General features: G+C 47.9%; 1 protein-coding gene across 1 annotated transcript in view; it reads right to left on the bottom strand.

Moving 5' to 3' along the window:
• Nucleotides 1-13030, bottom strand: part of KIAA1671 (KIAA1671 ortholog) — a 65484-nt gene extending 52454 nt beyond the window's left edge. Inside the window, exon 1 of the mRNA XM_054645733.2 lies at nt 12796-13030. The gene's annotated coding sequence lies outside the window, so the exon portion shown is untranslated. The remainder of the gene's footprint in view (nt 1-12795) is intronic.
• Nucleotides 13031-21992: the final 8962 nt, after the last annotated feature.

Raw genomic sequence — 21992 nt, 5'->3', positions numbered from 1 at the left:
GACATTTCCTGCTTGCCTTCACGCACAGCAGGTGCTTTTGTGTCAGAAGGACAAAGCCCCTAATCCTCTGATCTGCCTCCTCAAATTCTAATGGATTTCCAGCGCTGGAAAACGCATTTGTGGCCTGGCACAGTAAACCACCTTCAGAGAGTACAACCAGCTCAAGCTGTCCTGTGATTGACGTGGGGTCACCAGGACGAATTTATAAATACTGAGCCTTTATACAATCATCTGAGTGCTGAAAAATTAATTAAGGTATTGCCATATGGAGAGAAAAAAAAGTGGTTTCATCCAGAAAAATTAAGGTTACTGGCCTTGGAGCACGACCTTGAACACACTGAGAGATCACTTCAACAGTTTAAGCATCTGGAGCAAATTCAAACCCATAAAACCAGAGGACAAAAGAAAGAGAGTGGTGGGCTAGAAGACCAAAATCATGATATTAAAAATGATATATGTGTATACATAGCTATGGTGACTAACATGTATCCAAGGGCTAAGAATTAACATTCCTTTGCTTCTGCAAAAACAAGAAAGCAGGTTTACAGTGCATTATTTTTATACCTGTACTTTTCCTGACAGACACATTTGGAAGCTGCACAGTCGCCAGCAAAGACTCATTCACAAAGAGCACGTGGCAGCTACTGATAAAACACCCCAGAGCAGAGATGCTGCAATAGATTACACTGCTCCTAAGCTTTCACCTGGACTAAAAGAAATCACATGATGACTGGCTCAGGCTGGAAGGGACCACAGAAGGTCATCTGGTCCCATCTTCCTGCTCAAGCAGGGTCATTTCAGAGCACGTGGCACTTGGCTCTGGAATAACTCCACTGAGGGAGACTCCACAGCCTCTCTGGGAGATCTGGGGAAAACTGTCACTGCACATTCTTGGTACGAATATTTATGTACTGCTTCAGCTCTCACAGCTCTGCCTTCAGATGTCTTCTCTGATGGCTGGTTTGCTACTTGTGATCTTAAAAAAATCATATGCAAAAAGCACTGTGTTCAACAGCTTTTGATTTGGCTGCTAATGACACATTTTCTATCAAAACAGAGTGCCAACACTGTGTCACAGCAATTTCTCCACTCAGTCCATCATTCCACCTTTCAGATATTTGATTAGTCAGAGCATAAGCACGTAGTCAAGTTCACTCAACAAGCAAATACACTCGAGCCCAAAATACTCGTACCAGGCACTGCTCTGGAAATGAGCTGCAGCTGCACGGCAGCAAGACACTGACAAACAGGGGGCTGGGCCAGGTGCTTCCCAGGAACAGATGATTCTGTTCTTCAACAAATGAACAATTTCAAAGGCTGCTCCCCCAAGTCACAACAACCTCTGCTCTGAAGATGAAGCCTGCAAAGCTGCAGATAAGGAGATCTCCCTGGGAGTGCTGCGGGAGACAAGCACTGTGACAAAAGACTGGCAGAGCTGGCATTAATAAACAACACAGCTCCATCTCCCAGGCAGCACCTCCATCCTCTGCTCTACAGCAGCAATTCAAGCACTTCACAGAAAAGATGACCCAACTTGGAACAGGAAAATTATTAACAGTATTAAACTGGATTAATTTTACTCCAGTTCTGTCTTTCAGGATACTGATGGAGCCATTAAAATTCATTCAGATCAAATGACATGACCCTCAGATTTACCATTTCCACTCCTGTCTCACAGATAGTGAAAAAAGCATTGGACTAAGTAGAGATGGGTGGATCTATTCTGAGTCAAATAAAATATTTTTATAAAAGCCAAATACTTGGTGGCATGTATCATTCCCTGAGCCAAAATCCCTTATGTCACCCTCTGCCCTAAACACTCTGACACACTGAGACATGAAATCCTTTTGCCTTTCAGGTTGTTCCCAGTGTTCCAACAGCTCTTTGATCTCTTCCTTGTGCACTGAACCTGGCATTAAGTCAGGTAGGATACGGTGCTGCAGCAGGGTGCTGCCTCCTGCCAGCCATCAATAAACTGCCCTGAGCTGCACACCCAGAACAAACCTGCTCTGTCAACAAAGCCTGACGTTGTGCCAGAGGAGCTACTGCTGCTGCCTTGATGATAAGGCTCCTCTTTTTCCTTCAGTGGGCACATCTGGCTTTTCACATATGCAGGAAATAGGGGTTTTTTCCCCCCACATTAATGCAAATGCCCACCTCAGAATCACTGGCTGGGTACTGCCAGCTTGTACAAGTGTTTCTTTGGTTGCCTGTGAGCAGGGCATTGTTACCAGCAATCCACAAAGGAGCTTCCTCTTCCCCTAAAGCCCCAGGAATGGAACAGAACACAGAGGGTCGTGTGTGAGCCAGAGCTGTGATGCTGCATTTCTCCTCATTTCTGAACAAAAGGATGTTTAAGCCAAGAACTCTGACAGCAACAAGCCTGCACATGCATTGTACACTACCTTGTTCTTCAGAAACACAACATTATTCAGCAAAATCAAGGCCTGTAATGAATTATTGATAACACGTACACTATCCAAAAGCTTTGTAAGTACTAAACAATCTCCTCCACCTCCCTACGTGCTTGAGAAAGCACAGAAAGGGAAAAAAATGCCTATTAATTGAAAGACAACAGTTCAGACACCAAAAACATTAATGTATTTATTGAGGGGGGGTGAAAGAAAAACAAATAGCTGGAGCTGGAAAAAAACAGCTCTGAAATCCAAACGGTGGCACTGGGAGTGCCTGGATGTGCACAAGCACTGGTGTGGAACATTCCCAGCACATGGACAGGGAGGCCCAGGGAACCCCAGGGCTGCTCAAACCACACTCACAGCTTTGGCACAGAAGGGAATTTTTAACCACAAGTGAACCCTGGGGGCTTTTTAACTTTTTGGGAAGCACTTGAAACTGATGGTCCAATGTGGAGATCACTTACATTTTAAGGCAGGGTAATGATGAATAGCTGACACAGGCATATTTTGCAGCTCACAAAAATTAGGAGGAGTGAAAGATCACAGGTTTGTCCTCACCAGTTCATCCACACCTAAGTGCCTCAGCATGAGCACTCACTTGCCCATGAGCAGCCAGACCATGAAGCTTCCCTCAAATCACCCCCACCCAGCCACACTCACACCACAATTACAGCAGCCCTGGCACCCGATCCCAGCTTCTCAGAGCATATCCAAGGAAGGGATTTAGTAACCTGAAAACGATCTCACAGTGAATTTAGAAACACCCTTCTGAAGTTATTACAAAGAAGGATCCTTGCACTGAAATTTGACTCAAAAGCAAACCAGGATACACTGAGTTCTCCCAGCTCCTCACCTCTGTTCATGCCTGTCCCCACAAAGCCCCACAGTGAAGCATGACCCACTGATCCCACTGTGATCACTGTTAACACCACTGGAGGCCTCTGGAAGGCAGAGACAGTCACCAGCCTCAAGAAGCACAGCAAGTCCTGCAGCTGCTGAGAAATCTGCTGAGCCAACTCCCTCGCTGGCCTTTTTGGTACAGATCTGCAAGTTCAAAGGGTGGCATAAAGTTGTCATAAAAACAGACAACTGGCACTGCATCAAGAATTTCTGAAGGAGGAATCCCACCTGAGCTAAATCAGTTATAGAGCAGGAGACACACTAATCCAAGGAACTGAGTAAGTGGCAAAGTTGGAAAGGAAATTAAAGATCCACATGTCCTAACATCTTTCATGAGACAGCAGCTGGTGAAGGATGCTTCAGAAGTGACTTAAGCACAAAATCTAATTTCTTTTCATTTTCTAGTAATCTGCAGCTTTGAGACTTGATGAGCCAACAAGAGACACCTGCTCAGTGAAGAAGATTGGGCAATTTTTTCATTTTGTTTCATCACGTATGAATCAACCAGCAAACCACGGACAAAAAAATCCGTGTGAACTACCGGACACAAACTCTGCCCAGGAGCTGCCCTGGTCAGCCTGATGAGTTCCCCTCCCCAAAGTCATCAGGTTAAAGAGCCAAAGAGTTCAAAAATCAGCATTAACCAAAAGCAGCCAGACAGGCTGGAAGAGCTGTGCCTGACCAAACCTGCCCAGTGCTCAGGCAGTGTGTGGCCTGCTTGCTCTGCAGCAAAGTGATAAACGCCACAGATTGTGAAGTCTAATAAAAGCCAGTCCAACCTACTACAAACACTGCCTTGCACATTGGTAAACAGTTATAAACAACCTTCTGTTAATTATATATTTTAAAATATACACTCATGCCTTAACAAGTTTTTCACTCCAGCCTTCAGTCCAGATGTGAGCAGGAGCAGAGCCATTAGATCTGACAAATTGTGGTGCTGATTCTCTCTGTGAGCAGCTCCAACCCTGGGTTTTGGGAGCTCAGTTCAAGCCCAGCTTTCCAGGGTTATTGACAAGACATGACAGAGAAGAGAATACAACCACTTCTACAGTCAAAATAAACAAAGATGGAAAAAGCTTTAACCTTAAAGTAACCATTTTCAGCATTTTTGAAGCATGAAAATCTGACATGAAAGCTGTTAATTTAAAAATAAAATAAACTCAACGGAAGTGAAACAAAAATTTTGGAGACAATTTGAAAAATATATGAACCTGCTCCCTACAGAGCCAACCTTGTAAAAGCACCATCTTAGCCAGCAATAAACCTACAGTAGAACAAACCTGAATTCCAGATCAATTGCTTTGTACATTGTGTGCAACAGTCCAATATCAACAAAGACAATGCTCTGTGTGATCATTACTTTACACATAGATCACGCACATAGCACAAAATCTCTGCAGTTTCTACACGTGCTGGTGTGGAAGCAGTACTACTTTTTAAAATATTCATTTTGTGAAGAACATTAACTGAACATTATGATAACTTGTAAGAATTATGATACATAAATCCATACATTTTAGAAATATCTAATACTACTTGGATAAATGAATATATGTATTATAGAAGAACAGAAGTGTTAGAAGCGACCTTAAAGCTCATCTCATTCCACCCCCTGCCATGGGCTCCTTCCACAAACACATTCCCAGTGTTTAAGAACAAACAAGAGACAAAAGGCTCAATATGGTTCCTCAGAAGTGTCACTACTGGGGCCTAAGTTACACAGGTGCTTCAGTGAAGTGCCTTTGGGAGAGGAAAATATGTATTTCATCTTAAGGTTTCCATCATCTCCCTTCGATTTCCTCCTCATGCAGGAGCACCAACATGACAGTGACACTATTCAAAAGCAAATATTTCACATGAAGAACAGATCCACACTGAGATCTACAGAACACACTTCCTGTGTGTGACTACAACACAGGCTACAAGAAAACCTCTCCCTGCCCAAAACTAACCCTCTGTGCTCCGAGCACAGGGGAAAGGCTCCCGTGGAATCTGCAAGCACTGCAGAAGCAAAAGGAAGCACAATTCCAATATGTTTAACGACTGAATTAGCATAATGCTCACGAGGCAGAAAGCAGAAGCAGCCTCCCTGACCTTCTTGAAATGCTGACCTGCAACTATTGATGAGCATTTCCAATGGGTGCTGTGATTCACCCAGCTGGGGAAGGAGGCAAGGAAACATCACTGCCCTGTCCAGTGAGAGCAGGTGGGACACGTGGAGACCTCTCCAGCAGCTTCACACATCTACACAGGAACAGTGACTAAAACTGTGCTTAGGAGAGTAACAAAGACCTGAAGTTGAACTGGAAACTCTGCTGTAATCAGAGTGATTCATTTAATCTCTCCTTAGCACCCAGCAGCCACAGAGCTGCAGTGATTTAATTATTTTTTTAAATATTCATTTTGTGAAGAACATTAACTGAACATTATGATGACTTGTAAGAATTATGATACATAAATCCACACATTTTAGAAATATCTAATAATACTTGGATAAATGAATATATGTATTATAGAAGAACAGAAGGGACCTTAAAGCTGATCTTGTTCCATCCCCTGGGCCAAGCCCTGTCCAACCTGGTCTTGAACACTTGCAAGGATGGGGCAGCCACAGCTTCTCTTGTACAGAACTGCTACTGCTGCTCAAACATGCAAAAAACCCCACACTGCATCATGTTTGCAGCAGGAACAGGGTGGTATTTAGATAACTCTGCAGCCATCATGTTGCTGAAAACATTCTAATGACAGATTACACTAATATTTGACATTCAATAGTGCCAATACAGTAAGACACTGTTTGACAACAATAACAACAGTGACATTTCTGTAAGGTCCCTGAGCTAGGGAGCGAGCCAGCCATGCTGCTCAGCTCCAGCAGAAAGGCCTGTTGTGCTCCTTTGGGTCAATGAAGAATTCCCAGTGTTCTCATCAAATATCAAACAGTTACAGTGGCCAGAAATTCCAACTCTGTTTTAAATCCTGGTTTGCTGGGCTCGTTATGGATGAGGCAGCTTTGTCCATGGAAAGCCTTGTATGGTTGAACATAGTCCCAGCAGATAAACATCCCTCCTAAACGTTGGCACAACTCCCTCCCTGCGAGGAGCCGCCGGTGCTACGGCTGCACTGAGACAGCCAAGCCCAGCACAGGCTCAAGGCTGAGCTCGTTAAATAAAGACAAACTTAAAATTCCGCTCCTGTTTGTGCCTTTCAAACTGTAAAATAAGAATGGGTCCTCGTTTTACAACAGCAGGAATAAGCAGTTTTAGAAGTTGACATTTATTAACATCACTTGTTGAAACGCACTGAAAGCACATATTTAACCAATACTGTGATTACAAAAACAGTCACTATGAAAATATAAACAGAAGAGGCTGCTGTGTATGGCAACAATGTTGCAGCACTAAAAGCACACAAATCCTCTTATTTTCGTGCATTTCACTAAAACACTGGCAGCTTCCTACCCCTGGAAAGGGGTAGGAAGGGTTATGAAGGGTAACTACCAAAATCAAAGAAAAACTAACGAAGTACATCTTCACTTCTTCACCTCCTCCCCAATGCACTAAACCCACATAGTTTAGATTTAAAGGACAGCTAAGTCCTTTTTCCTCTCTGCCATCCACATAGTTTAGATTTAAAGAACAGAATGCAGCTAAGTCCTTTTTCCTCTCTGCCATCCACATAGTTTAGATTTAAAGAACAGAGTGCAGCTAAGTCCTTTTTCCTCTCTGCCATCCATCTCCCTGAGGCAGAGCTGGAATTGCCCGAGCTCTGTGCAGGAACTGGGTCAAGCCCGGAGCTGGAGTTATCAGCCCACTCGGCTCCTGGCGATTCCCAGCCCCCAGCCGAATGAAAGGGGTGTTTTGACCTGGAAATAAGGCTCGGATCTCCTCCCTGCCCACATTAAAGCCCATCTAACTGCGAACAGTAGGACAAGCCTTACTCCAAAGCTGCGGCATCGCTCTTTGGAGGAGCTGCTGGAGCGCACACGCTTCTCCCCTCCAAGTGAAAACTGGGGAGACACCAAACCTCCATCAACTGAATTGTTATCTTTTCCTGCTCGTTACACCAGCCTAATGACCATCCTGACTCGTAATTACTACAACAGTAAGATGCTTTCAGTTCTCACACTGCTCCAAGATCAACACTATCTCCTTTCAGGCAAGCAGAGGCTTTACTCTAGCCCAAAACTGGAAGTTTTGGCACTTAATTCTGATAAGAACTTTTAATGAACAGCTCTGTAAGTGGGTTTAGAAGAGCCCAGATCCCCCCACCCCCAGTGTTTAAGTGTGTGCTCATTGGACATGACTCAACCACAAACAAGCAGTGTTTTGGATAATAACCCTCTCTGTGCCCTGGACTACTCAAGCTGTATCACCACAATCACACAACCCTCAGAAAACGTTCATTTCCTCTCCTCAAGCATATTTTGTAGAGATGAAGAGCATAAAAAGAAAACTCAACTCCCACTGTCTCAACGTAAGTGTAAGGCATTCAGGAACTGCAAAAAAAATGTATTAATGATCTCCTATTTATACAGATGCACTGAAAAATATCCCCAAACTGCTTGAAAGTCTTTGTTTGGAGAAGTTTCAGCATTACATATTCCCAGAACAAAGACAGTGGGAACAAAGAAAATAAACCTCCTTGATTTGAGAAAAGACTCTAAAGATAAAGTATGCTCCCCTAAACAGCTTAATTTTAAGAGTCTGAATTCTTTAAGCCTAGGCCTGAGGAAAACCATCACCCAGTAGACTTAAATATCCTTTTGTGATCAGATGTTCAGGTCATACCAATCACGAGAATAAAAGGGAAACATTAGGGAGTTTTTTTTAAGCAATAGCTGAAAATAGATAAAACAGTCACCACACTAAATTTAGTGTGTTTTGGCAACACTCAATATCCAGGTTTTCATAAGAATTTGGTTTTCCTGCCAGTTAACAGAACTCAACACATGGGAAGTCCTCTTCACCTACAGAAGCCCTCTCAAGGCAAAAAGCAATTGACTTGCTCTGGCTCGGTTACTTGTAAATATTTTAATTATTCCTGGAACATAGCTTGAAAGCAATGGCCTGAGAGTTCAGAAGTTCATGGATGTCCTTCAATCTCACCGAGAGTCAATGAAGGACAAGAGAACAGAGAACCAACTTCACTTCTTCTAACCTAGCAAGAAGAGCATCTCCTCAGAATCAGCAGTCACATCTCACTGGAAACACATATCCAGGCAACCCAAGAGCCAACTCCTGGACATTTTTAGGAGAAGTCTGCACATCCACCTACCTAGAGCAGGTGCATCTCGAGTTTGACAAGCAGGCATGGAGTCCTCCAGTTAAGCTGTTAAACCTACCAAGCCTGTAGTCACTCCAAGGGCCATGATTAGGATTCAGGACTGGTTGCTGTGGAGAGAATTCCTCAGCTCTCCTGATGCTATTATTCCAGTCTCTTTGGCTGCAAGCTCCAGACAACCACACAGTGGTTTACACTGCAAACCCTACTACCACAGCCAGGGACTCTTCATTTAAAGAGATTTCTGAAGCAAAAGCAAAAAATCTGTGGCTTTTGCCCTACAATGCCTTTGGGCAATTCTTACACACAAAACTAAAAACACACCTAAAAACGTTGCAACATTCCCAGGTTCCAGTCATCCCTGTGCACCAAACACAAACCAGTGATACAGACTGGGCTCACAGCATCACCACGAGCCTCATGCCTGGGCTTGCAGGATTGAGCATTTATTTCAGTCTCACTTTTCCAAGCAGCCCACAGCAGGATCTCCTGCTCAATAAAGGATTCACTGGAATGGTCCCTTCCTCCCCAAGTGCTGCCTCCTACTTGAGAATTGAACAAGCTGCACTTACCCTAAGAAATAAATAAATTTATAAAATCAGTGAGCAGAAAGGCTGCAGCACTGCACACCTCCCTGTGATCAACAGCATCATAGACATTCCCCCAGCTTGGGAAGTGAAAGACTTCAAACCTCATGCAAGACAACATGCAATTAAAATAAACAGCTTGAAAATGAGGAAAGAACAGCAACATTACACATAAATGGATGCAGAACACTCCAATGTGCATTTAGACACACCCTCTTACTAGTCAAATTTTTCACTAACTACCCAGCATGACCAATGCACTGCCAAAGGACACTTCCCTGGACAGGGACAGTGCCAAGCTACCAACTTCTGTGGAGTATCAATTTGAGAAAACACACCAAGGCTTAGAGAAATACCTTGATCTGTGAAACTCTCCATGATTTTTAAACACATGAGCAGCCAGGAGAGGAAGTCACACCTGTAAGGTGTCCCTAGCTGACTCTCAGGGAAATCCTCTCCAATGTGATCCTGAGCCCTGTCCCTGATCTGCACAGCACTCCCCACAAGCAAAGCTACACCAGAATTCTCAGGACTGTGGGAAGTTTTCTTATCTCCGTTTACAAACTCAAGGACACAGAAATCCTATCAATTTGATTCACATGTTACTTGGAAAATCTGCCAGAAGGGAGGAAGCTCCACGAGCAACAACCAAACAGGGAATAACTCCAGGACAAGGACCAGAGGGTGAAGAGCAACACATTCATTACCACAGAGACTCAGCTCCTTTTTCACTCTGCAGTAACCAAACACGTGCCTAAGAGAGGGCAGGTGACAGGACTGGTTTCAAAATTATCTAATAGCCAGAGAAACATGAGTGCTGAATGGAGCAGAGTCCAGGACAACACCCAAGCAAAATCACAGAGCTGTGCAAAGAATCCCAGGAGCAGGAATACCTCAGCTCTCCATCCACCTGGGACCTGCTGGTCAGGACTTGCTTCTTTCACATGTGGTCTGAATGTCACCTTGAGCACATGGGGCAGGAAGGGCTGGTAAACTTATGAAACACCAAGTCTGAAATTCCTGCTTTCAGCAAAGCCTATTTTCACATTGTAACTCTGGTTTTTTCCACTTTGGAAGAAATCAGGCATTTGGGAAGCTTATTGCCACTGCCACAATGGAGTCTGCACACTTAAGGGGCTCAATTAACACCCAAGGTGATGGTGCTGCACATGGCTGAAAATGGAATTAAAAAAAAAAAAAAAAAGAAATCCTGCAGCTAGACAAAGCCTGAGTATGGCAGAGGGAAAAAACTGCTTCATCATCAGCCATGGAAATTTTCTGAATCCCTGGTTATCTCGTCAGGAGCAGCACAGATGGGGACTGTGCCCTTTCTCCTGCCATAAGAGCAGCAGCTCCAGAACTGCAGCGTGAGCACAACCCTGGGGCTGGGGCCATGCACGTCCTTTACTGCCACATATAAAATGAGACAGCAAAAAATGACAAACCAAAGTATTCAAGTTGGAAACAGTCCTAGACTTTGCCTCCTTTTAGGGACTTTCCATACCGTGACAGTCCAGAGTGACTTGGTTCTGTGCCTTCTATACATTGGGAAAGAAACATTTAGCTTAGAATTAGCTCAGGGCATTGTCTGAAACAGAGGGAAAGTTTACACACCCTTTTTCAATAAACTCTACACCTATCAAAAGGGAATTACAGGCTACAACATCTATTTAAATAGGATTCCAACCTCCTTAACTACTCTGAAGCACAAAGGCTTTATAGCTTTACTTACTAATAAATATCCTTGATAATTCTTACAGGAAAGGCAGAGCACATTGCAAGGAAAATCCTAGCCAAAAAAACAAAAGAGGGAAAAGTTTATAAATTTTTGAAAGATTTTTTTTTCTGAGAAAGTCTTTACCTGGATTAAGCTGCCAGGCAGCTTTATTAGCATTTCTGCCACACAACTGTCTGCTTCTCTACACACCCTGCAAACGTCACAGGAAAACAAAGAAAACTCCCATTTTTATGTGGTCGTTAGAAAGATGCAAATCCTTCTGGTTTGTGGAGGAGAGACAAGGAAAAGAAAATGCCAACAACCTTCAGCTCTGGCAAAAAAGTACCTCAGAAGCAGCTGAACAACTTCCCAGTTACCCTGGAAACAGAGTTTACCCCTCAGCAGACAGGGAAAATTGCCTGCAATTACCACCCCGGAGTAAAGCACCAGTTTGGACAAAACATCAGTTTCTGTTTGCTGCAGCTCCTTTAATGTGATCCCAGTAATTTATCATGAGCAATATTTGATCTGGAATGGAATTCTATTCCCAAACCCCAAAGAGCCTGAGCTCTATTACCAGACCTGCAGGTAAAATCAAAGGTTACAATATCTCCTAATGGCACAGAAGAGCTCTGCCATCTGCCAAGTGCAATTTCCCCTAATCCCATTCCTCACCCACAAATCAGAATCGCCCGGATTACTCCGCAGAAATAGAAGTCAAGTCAATACCTGAATCCACGGGATTAATCTCCCACCTCCAGACGGGAGAAAGGCAAGAACAGCAACAATGCTGCAGGCAGGCTCAGGAAGGCAAAGCTTTCCACCCGGCTCCGTGCAGCACCACACAGGAAATTCTGGGATTTCACTGATTAGCTTCACCCATCCACAATCCCAGTGCTGCTCCCTCCCAAATCCGAGCGCACAACTTCGTGCAAATTCAAGGAACTGAGCTCCACGTGATCTTTTGGAGCAGCTATTTCCACCCAGAAGCAGCACTTCAGGTCTCTCCGTGCACATATAAACCGCTCGGATTTGGAGTTAGGAGGAAAAATTAACAAATGAGCTGCGTATCACCAGAACAACACAAACCTGTCCGCCCAAGCGCTTCCAAAACAAAAATATATGCCCCTAGCAGGGGGGGTTGGAATGAGATGAGCTTTAAGATCTCTCCAACCCAAACTATCCTGAGATTCTAAGCCACACGAGGCCAACAAACAAAGCTATGTGCATCTTCAATCAAAAAGCAGCGTGATGACTTTAAACTGGCACTTCGAAGTAATTTTAACGAGCTGATAATATATTTCCCGAAATCCAAGGCATTACGGAGTCACATACCACTCTCGGGAAAGCCTGAATCCCTCCTGCTCTGCCCAAGGAGCCGTCGCCCGGCTGTAAACCAGGGGGGGAGAAAGGGGGAGCATCTTTATTTGTCCATTTAAGACCTCCAAGCACATTACCATCCCTAATCCAGCGAGGAACAGATAATTGCAACCCGCGTGGATTACAAAATTACGCTCTAATCCTCAGAACCACGAGCAACGCCACCATCCACCAAAAACCACCTACAACCCCATCCCACCTCCGGCCGCCGAATCGGAACCACAGAACGGGATTTTTTTGGAGGGGGGCTCTTCTTTTCTCTTTAACCCACGAGGACACCAGCCCTTGTTCTGACGCAGTGAGGAAGGAGCAGCCAGGAGGTCCGGCAGCGGGGCTCGGGGCCATGCGGGAGCGGCGAGCGCACCCCGGGACACGGGACCCCCTGCCCGGTGCCCCGGAGCCGGCGAGGAGGGCGAGGCACCCCCGGGGGAAGCGGGGGAGCGATTCCCGTGCCGACCCTACGGCTGAGCGAGCGCTGCCCGCCTTTGTCCCACCCAGCAGCACTCACCCAGCCGAAGCACCGGCTGCTCGCTCCGCAAAACAGGGCGCCGGCTCCGCCGCACCGGGGAAGTTGCTTGAAGTGAAGTTGGGCGCGCAGCGGCCTTTCCCCCGCGGCGGCGGCGGCGGCGGCGAGCGGCGGCCGGGCACGGCCGGGGGCGGGGCGGGCAGGGGGCCGTCCCTCGGCGCTTCCCCGGAGCGAGGGGCTGCGGGAAGGCGGCGGGAGGGCGGCGGGAGGCGGGAATGTCCCGCCCCGGTGCCGGTCCGGCCCCTTCGCCCCGGCGGCCGCGGGGCCCCGCGGGAAGCGCCGCTGTTGCCATGGTGACCGCGCGGTGCGGGCCGTGGGCGGGGCTTCCCCCGCGCAGCGCGGCCGCGATTGGCTCCGCCCCGCTCCACCTGCTCCGCGCGGGCCGCGGGTTCGAGTCCCGGCACCGCCGTCCCGAGGGACAGCGGCTGAGCGTGGGTAGGGCTGGAAAATGTGGGGTGCGTCAAGATTATCTTACTGTGTCCACTTCTGGACAAGGATAAATTAAAATGGGAGATACTGGACAGGGTCCAGCAGAGGCCACAAGGATAATGTAATTATCTATCTAAATCTGGAGCATTTTTGTGATGAGGAGAGGCTGCAGGGGCTGGGCCTGGTCAGTCTGGAAGGAATCTCACTAATCCATACAAACATCTCAAATCGTGTGCCAAGAGGGTGGTGCCAGGCTCTGTTCAGTGGTGCCCAGTGATAAGGAGCAGTAAACACGAGATCCACCTCAGTATGAGGAAGAAGCTCTTTCCATGGAGGGTGGCTGAGCCCTGGGACAGCTGCCCAGGGAGGAGTCTCCTTTTCTGGACACGTTCCAAACCCACCTGGATGCAATCCTGTGCCACCTGCTCCAGGTGACCCTGCCTTGTTGGACTGGATGATCTCCAGAGGGCCCTTCACACCACAACTGCTCTGGGATTCTTTGATTCTAATCAGTGGAACAGGCAACAGCTGCATCCCTTAGTCAAGGACACCCTTGAAAACTACAAGCTTTAAGGACATGAATTAAAAGCTGATGTATGTTTATGTAAACATTGGTAACTTTCAAAGCCAGTACATTCTATAGCTGAACTATGTTTGTTACAATAATAAAAATCACACCTACAGGTCAGAAAGACCCTGCCCAGGTGAAGACCCTTCCCCTGGGCATGTGGAGAAGCAACTTGGATGGAAATTACTGACAAATCCTAAAAAAGGATTGTGCTTGGAAAGTTACTAACTCTGAATTTCTGTGTATAAATAATGGCAGGAAAGTTCGGTGGGGTGTGTTGGATTTGAGGAATACACTGAGCACCCAGGCTGCACAACCCTGAAATAAATAATCAATGTCTCTCTCAAATGTGTCATTACTGGCTTGTCGCACACCAGGTAAAAAATCCAATTTTGTGTCTACCAGTGGCAGCCCCTTGGCCACCACTGCCTCAGGGCAGCAAGCTTTGGAGCCCAGTTCAGGAAACATTGCCTCAGAGCAGAGAGAATCAGAAAGGAAACATTTCTGTTCTGACCAGGGAGTGTTCCTGAGTCCCCTTCTCAGGAATGGCACCCAAGTCATGGGATCTGCCCACTGGCATCCTCTCCATGCCACAGCTGTCACAGTTCAAAAGCTCCAAGTGCTGCTTTTTGTCATTACCAAAGGTGTGGCTCCCTGCCGAGGAGGCCAAAGTCGGCTGGGCTTCGAGGCGAGGCCATGACTCATGGCAGGAGGAAGGAGAGTGTGGATGATGGGCTGGCCAGGGGCCAGGGTGATGCCATGGCACAAGGAAAATGCATCTCCATGTCCTCATCCTCTTGGCAAGGCAGGGAAAGACCAGGCAGCAGGTCCTGTGTCCCTGCTCTCCATGGGGAACTCATTCATCTGCCTTTAACCAGCTCAAATCTCCTTCTGTTGCAGGCACAGGGCTCCTGAGCCATTGGATCTCTCTGTGATCCATTCCAAGGCAGCCAGACAGAGTTTCTGTAGCTGCCCCTTAGCAGGTGCATGGATGGGAGCAAGAGGAAAACTTTCAGCAGCAAAAACATCCAGCCCTGTAACAACAGCAGGAATGTGGAGCTCGCCTTGCCTCCTCTGTTCCCACCCACATCCCATTTAAATTAAGATCGCTTTCCCACAGCTTCCCCCCTTGCTCCCAAATCAGGATAATATAGGTGTTTTCCCTACCTTAGCAACCCTTTCATCTTCACCACACCAAGGGATCCCAATTCCATGACTCATTTGCCTTTTCACTTTTCCAGAAGCCAAGCCATAACCCATCCCCTCAGCCAGCACCTTCCCTGCAGCTCCAGCAGAGATGAGGGCGATCCATGGCTCAGATCAGCGCCTCTGCCAGGAGGGTGTTCCTGCCTCTTACACCTCTTTGAAGCGCTTCTTGTTCCACCCATGGCTGGGAACCCCTGCTCCAGCACACGGGGCTCTCAGCAAAGTCATAAGGAACGAGAAAAGCGCCTGATCAGTTATTCAGGAGCCACTTAATGGCAGCTCCCTCCACAAAAACACCTACACAGCGACAGAGCCAGAGAACTGGGCACGCCAGGCTCCAGAGGCCTCACAGCCTGGGAGCCGCATTCAAATGGACACTTTAAGAGAGCAGCCCTGTTCCCAAGGAGCTGCTGTCTTGTTTCCCACTGTGTGAGGAGCAACCTCAGTGTATGCCTTGGTGAATGCCCTGGGAGATGAGAACTGGGAGCTTCAAAGTGGCCACAGAAACTCGGCCTGGTTGGAGCTGCGGCAGGCCCAGGGCAGAGCCACGCTGGCGGGATGGCGGCGCTGAGGGGCACGGAGCAGGCCCGGGCCCGACCCTGTGGGGCCTCAGGGGCCAGATCCTCACCCTCACCCAGCCCTTCTTGCCTTGGGGACACCCTGAACCTGTGAGAAAGGGAATGGATGGAGTGCAGGACCAGCACAGAACTGTGGGACTGGCGGTGCTGCGTTGAGGAGATGAGAACCCCCCGGCCGTGACAGCCCAGCCCTTGCACCCCAGCTCTGGCACCAGGAAGGAGAATTGTCATCCCACTGCCACCCCAGTGCTGCTGCTTCCTTAGAATCACAGAATTCTTTGGCTTGGAAAAGCCCTCTAAAACCATCAAGTCCAACCCCAGCCCTGCCCAGCCCACCCATGTCCCTGAGCTCCACATTGACATTTCATTAAATCCCTTCAGGGATGGAACTCCACCGCCTCACTGGGCAGACTGTTCCAGTGCCTGACAATCCTTTCTCTGAAGAAATTTCCACAATATTCAATCTAAACCTCCCCTGGCACAGCCTGAAGCCATTTCCTTCTGGTTTTGTCCCTTGATCCCTGGGAGCAGAGCCAGATCCCCACCTGGCTGCACCCTCCTGTCAAGGAGTTTTGGAGAGCCAGAAGGTCCCCCCTGACCCCCCAACTCCCTCAGCTGCTCCTGGTGCTCCAGACCCTTTCCCAGCTCTGTTCCCTTCCCTGGACACGCTCTAACACCCCAGTGTGTGTCCTGCAGTGAGCAGGGGGTGAGGACAGGACCTGGCAGGTGGCAGAGCCCTGGCTCCTGGAAAGGTTCTTCCCGTGTGCTCTGTCCCCACCTGAGACCCTGTGTGAATCTTTGTCCCACTGCATTTATCAGCATTTAGCAGAGCAGAGGTGACCCCAAAAGGGGCAGAGTTAAATGCAGAGCCCTGGCCTCTCACCCCATGTATATGAATTAGGGCTGTAATTCCACCCTGCAGTGTGGATGGCAATAGTGAACAGACGCTTCCAGACCCATCTTGCAGACATCTGAGCTTTGACCCTCTGTTTTATGACCTCACTGGAGCCCTCAGAGGGATGGCAAGCAGCAATCTACAGTGAAGGAGTGCCTGCACTCAGAAAAGAATGACAGGTCCCTTATCTATGAAGTTTCCATTCTTCAGATACAGTTTTCAAACAAAAGGCTCCACTCCTCAGATGAGTAATGCCACTGTTTCTCCTCTCTACCATACAATTAACTTCCAGGCTGGGATTTCTTCAGAACTAAGCTAAGAATGGCATAAAGCAGGGAGCACCAGGGAATGTTCTGTGCTCCAGTGGGGCTGCTCGGGTGATTTAGCTCCTCTCACACAGCCTGTCAGTGCCCTGCAGTGGAGAAATGGGTTAATTGCAAATGGCACATGGACACTGCCCATGACAAACCTGCACAGTGAGGGCAGGGAAAAAACACCTGGGGGGCCCAGGCAGACCCCCCCCAGCCCCTGCTCTGTCTCATTCCTGTCTCACCCCTGCCTGACTTTGGCGGGTGCGACAAAATCCCCTCCTTTGTTCCAGCCAGGAACAGTCTCTGTCTCTTCCTGCTGAGCCAGTTGCTCCTGTTATGTGAAAAGGTGGAGGTGTATGCAAAAACTGCCTGTCTGGGTCAGGGGAACACTGATTTTTTCAGTGCTCCCCTGCTATCCTTCCCAGGCCCACGTGGCATTGAAATGCTCTGGTCCTCGGCAGGGAAGCACTTCAGTGTCCTGCCTTGCAACCTTCCACCAGGTAACTGCTCCCACAAAATTCAGATGTCACAGACACGTTTTATGAAAAATACTTTCCTTAGGATTTTTTCTCCTGAGAAGCTGAGAGGCCTCAGGAACAAAATGTAAACAATGGTTATCTGCTGCTGTGCAATGCAACAGGTGCATCTGGGATTGGCCCATGTTGTTTCTAATTAATGGCCAATCACAGCCCAGCTGGCTCGGACAGAGAGTCCGAGTTGTGATAACACAAGCCTTTGTTATCATTCTTCCTTTTTCTATTCTTAGCCAGCCTTCTGATGAAATCCTTTCTTCTATTCTTTTAGTATAGTTTTAATATAATATATATCATAAAATAATAAATCAAGCCTTCTGAAACATGGAGTCAGATCCTCATCTCTTCCCTCATCCTAAGACCCCTGTGAACACGGTCACATTCAGAACTGTTGATGACAGCTCAGGATGAGCCCCAGGAGGAAACAGGCTCCCCACACACCTCAGGCACTGAGCACTGCAGGAAGGTGCTCCACTGCCCACTACATACAATCTGCATAAAGGAAAACAGGAAATCCTCCCACTCTCTATCACCACCACAGCAACTATCCTTAAAAGTTCCTTTCCCACCTCTTCTTGCTCATCCACCATGGAAATCAGTGCAGAGCTATACAGAGAGCAAGTAGAGCACAGGGAGGGCACAGCCCTGGCGCTGCCTTCCCAATAAAACCCCACTGGCCATGGGGTTGCTGCCTCTCCCATCCTCAAATTTGACTCAGGAACAGGGCTGGGAGGAGGAAGGCAGGAGAGAGAGTCCTGTTTTAAAGGGAATAGTCTGTTAAACACACAGTCCTTGTGAAGGCTGAGCTCTGCCAGGCCCTGGAAAGGGCATCACCCTTCTGAGGAGGTGTGGAGCCTGTGGGATTACACCGTGGTGTCCACACAATATTTCTTCCTCCAGAAAGGAGAAGTTTGGGAAGGCAGAGGCTGTTAAACCTCAGCTGCTGAAAGCAGCCATAGCCAAGGAATCCTTGACTAAAAAACAAGGATAATTGAGTGTCAAATTTGTATGTATAATGCTCTCCAGTAGGAAGGAGCTGTTAGATTGCACCGTCACGGAGGTTTCAGTGCAACAGAGGGAAGAACCAGTGGGTGTGGGATTGTTGCCAGTTATATAATCCCTGGTGGTTTTGCCTGCACTGGTTTGGGTGAGGACATGGCCCCATGGTGATCCCTGTGCTATCAGCCAGCAGCACATGGCAGGCTTGGGGGGCTGTGGGGAGAACAAAAGGATGCAGATTTCCTGGGAGTCTGCTTTTGTTTTGCCAGGCAGAAGAGTGACTCAGATTTCAGAGCACTCCTGTAACTCAGCCAACAACAACACGTCCTTAGTCACGGCGATAAAGCTGAGGATCTGTGTTCCATTTGCTGGACTAAAAAAAGCTCAAACTCATCCACCCAAGGGCCAGGTCAGTCACTAAACAAGAGACTGAACCCCGAGCTGTGTGCAGTGATGGCAGCATCTTCCTCCCCAACAACCTCTCCACTCCTGGAAACTACTCAGAAAAATCCACTGAACCAGCACAGATAATCTGGGTGCTGCACTATCACAGAGCTCTCTGATAACTCCTAAGCACTCACATGTTGTTCCAACAGAGCTGCCAAAGCCTTGCAGAAATGCTTTCACTTCCTGAGAAATGCTCCAGGAAACAGCACCATACTTCCTTGTGCTTAAGGACTGGCTTAACACATCCCTGTGCTGTTGTCTCCTGGATCTGAGCTCGTTTTTCATGGCTGTGAGGTACATCCACAGCTCATTGGAAATGCCAGAGCATGGATTGCTTCACCTCAGTCATTGCACTCAAAGCAAGCAAAAGGAGAACTTAAACTGACAAAGGGGAGGTTTAGATTGGAGTTTTGGAAGAAATGCTTCCTCGTGAGGGTGCTGAGGCCCTGGAACAGGGTGCCTAGAGAAGCTGTGGCTGCCCCATCCCTGGAGGTGTCCAAGGCCAGGTTAGATGGGAATTGGAGCAGCCTGGGATAGTGGAAGGTGCCTCTGTGAGTGAGACAGACTTTAAGGTCTCTTCCATCCCAAACAACCTTGTGTTGCCCTGACATTCCCAATCCCAGGCTAACAAAATCCCTGTTGTACAGTCCTCCAGCCCCCAGTGCTGCAGGGCTGGGTAGGGACCCAAGGCTGTCAGCCCTTTACCCTGCATCAGTCAGGTGGTGGTGCCTGTACAAACTGGGCCTCTCTGCAGGATTTACCCAGGGATTGCTACAGCTGTGAATCAGCCTTTGAATTTTCAGCTTCATTTTCCTTTGCAAAAGGCCTCTGTGAAATAGGTGCTGGAGCACCTTAAGGCAGCAGAGAGAGCTCAGGGTGTTGCCAGGACAGCACCCACCTGGGCAGATGTTTGTGCCAGGACTCAGCATGTCCGTTCATGCATGTTAACAAGGGCTATAAATACTCTGGGTCCTTCAGTGCCACGTGCCTGTGCCTGGCAGGAGGGTGTGTGAGGACGAGCACTCGCACCTGGGCTCACCAGCACAGCCCCCAGTGCCCCCCATCACACCCAGCCCTGGGCCACAGCCAAACTGGTTCATCTGCCCCTGGTTCATCTGCCACAGCCCTCTGAGAGCCAAAGGATTGGGCTTGGGAGCTTGGGAGCAGAGGAGCAAAACAGAGCATGGAAAGTCCTGGGGCTGCCACCACCCCTCGGAGGAGCTCCCATAATCCAACCCCTCCTCAACATCTCCTGAGGAGCCCTTGTTGTTGTCAAGGGGTTGGAATGGTTTCTCTTCCTGCACAGGGCAGAGCTGCTCCACCAGCTGCTGTCTCTTGCACTGCTTGGAGGTGGCAACTGATGGAAATTTCCATGCACTTCAAAGCACAACCTCAGGATAGCTGCTTTTGTGAGAAACTATCCCAAGTTAAAAATTAATGAAATTCACTTTTAGGATCATTTACTTTCCTCCATCCGAAAGGCGGGAATTTTGCCAGTCTCTCTGCTCAGAGCACAGAGCATTTGGCACCTTGGGGATGTGGCCTCTGGTGGTTAGGTTGCCAATTAATATCAGGTAATTATCACATTTGCAAGGGCTGGTTGAATCCCACCCTGGCATTTTGCAAACTCTGCGTGTTTGGGGAGTGTCTTCATCAGCTTTTGAAGTTCTGAGCTGTGAGCTCCCTGCAAACCTCAGCCTGCACTGGAAACTGGGGCTGGGCCTTTAGAGCAAACATGCCTAAAGAAGCAAACATATTAAGGATTAATTAAATACCAGGATTTATTTAATTAAGCCTCTTCTCATAAGTAGGTAGAGGCAGGTATCTGGAGCGAGCATCCAGCTTTCCTTGCATTCCCATTTTTAGAAATGCAGTTAAATTCTGTGCTGCTTAAAACACAGCATTGGGGGTGATGTGGACCCCTCCAACAGCAGTGCAGGAACTGACACCACAGAAAGGAGGATGGGGGCACCTCTTACCTATTTCCATGCCTGGCATCCCCCCATGGAACATCTGGAAGATCCGCAAGCACCCAAGGATCTTGTGGAGTCCAGAGGGGTGACAAGTGCCAGCCCTGAGCAGGGAGCACAGGCAGCTTGTCCTCCTCACATTTTTGATGAAAACCTTGTCCCTCCTGTTCCCTGCAAGAAAGGCATCACAGCCCATCCTATCAGTGCCAGTTGAAAGGTCTGGAGACTGATCCAGGAAATACTGAGGGAAAAGAACGACATCAAGTCCAAGGTCATTTTGAGCACCGTTGCAGAATGCACTCCCTCACCTCCTGCCCAGCTCACCTGGCAGCACAGGAGCACACACAGGTACAAACCATCACCACCACGGCCCAGCGCTGGGCTGCCACCATGCCAGTGGTGCAGACATCTTTTATGAAAATCCTTTCCTTAGGATTTTTTCCTCCTGAGAAGCTGAGAGGCGTAAGGAACAAAATATAAACAATGGTTATCTGCTGCTGTGCAATGCAACAGGTGCATCTAGGATTGGTCTCATGTGGATGTTTCTAATTAATGGCCAATCACAGCCCAGCTGGCTCAGACTTTCTGTAGAGCCACAAACATTTGTTATTCATTCCTTTCTATTCTTAGCTTAACTGGCCTTCTGAGATGAAACTTTTCTTCTATTCTTTTAGTATAGTTTTAATGTAATATATATCAAAAAATAATAAATCAAACCTTCTGAAACATGGAGTCAGATCCTCGTCTCTTCCCTCATCCTAAGACCCCTGTGAGCATGCCAGGACCTTCTGTCACTCCTCATCTGCTCTGTCTGGGGCAGTTCACTCCACACAGCACCAAGGACCTGGCCCAGCCCTTCCCCAGTGCTCTTCCTCCTCTTCCATCACTCTGTTTCACCATCAGTTTAAATTCTCCATGTTACAGGAGGGTACAGCAAGAAAAAGGACAGAGGTGACAGTGCCAGCAGAACCAAGGAGGTGTCACAGCCACACATCTGCCCAGAGCTCAGCAAAGTTGGACTGAGCAGGGGATGGGGAAAAGTGAGGACAATGAGGGCAAGGAGGGTGCAAAAAGGAGCCCAGGTCCTCCCCAGCACAGGGGACACTCACCATGAGCAACAAGAGGCTCTGAAATCCATGAGCAGTGTGGAAATGAAGAGCATTTTGGGCACTCCCTGCTCAGGGTATCCCCATTCACTGCCTTCCCAGGGACCACACAGACAGAAAGAACCACCAAGATCTGA

The sequence above is a fragment of the Agelaius phoeniceus genome, chromosome 18, assembly GCF_051311805.1.
Source record: "Agelaius phoeniceus isolate bAgePho1 chromosome 18, bAgePho1.hap1, whole genome shotgun sequence".
Classification (NCBI taxonomy): Eukaryota; Metazoa; Chordata; class Aves; order Passeriformes; family Icteridae; genus Agelaius; species Agelaius phoeniceus.
Note: the sequence above shows the minus strand (reverse complement) of the source record. Positions and strands in the feature narration are given on the sequence as shown.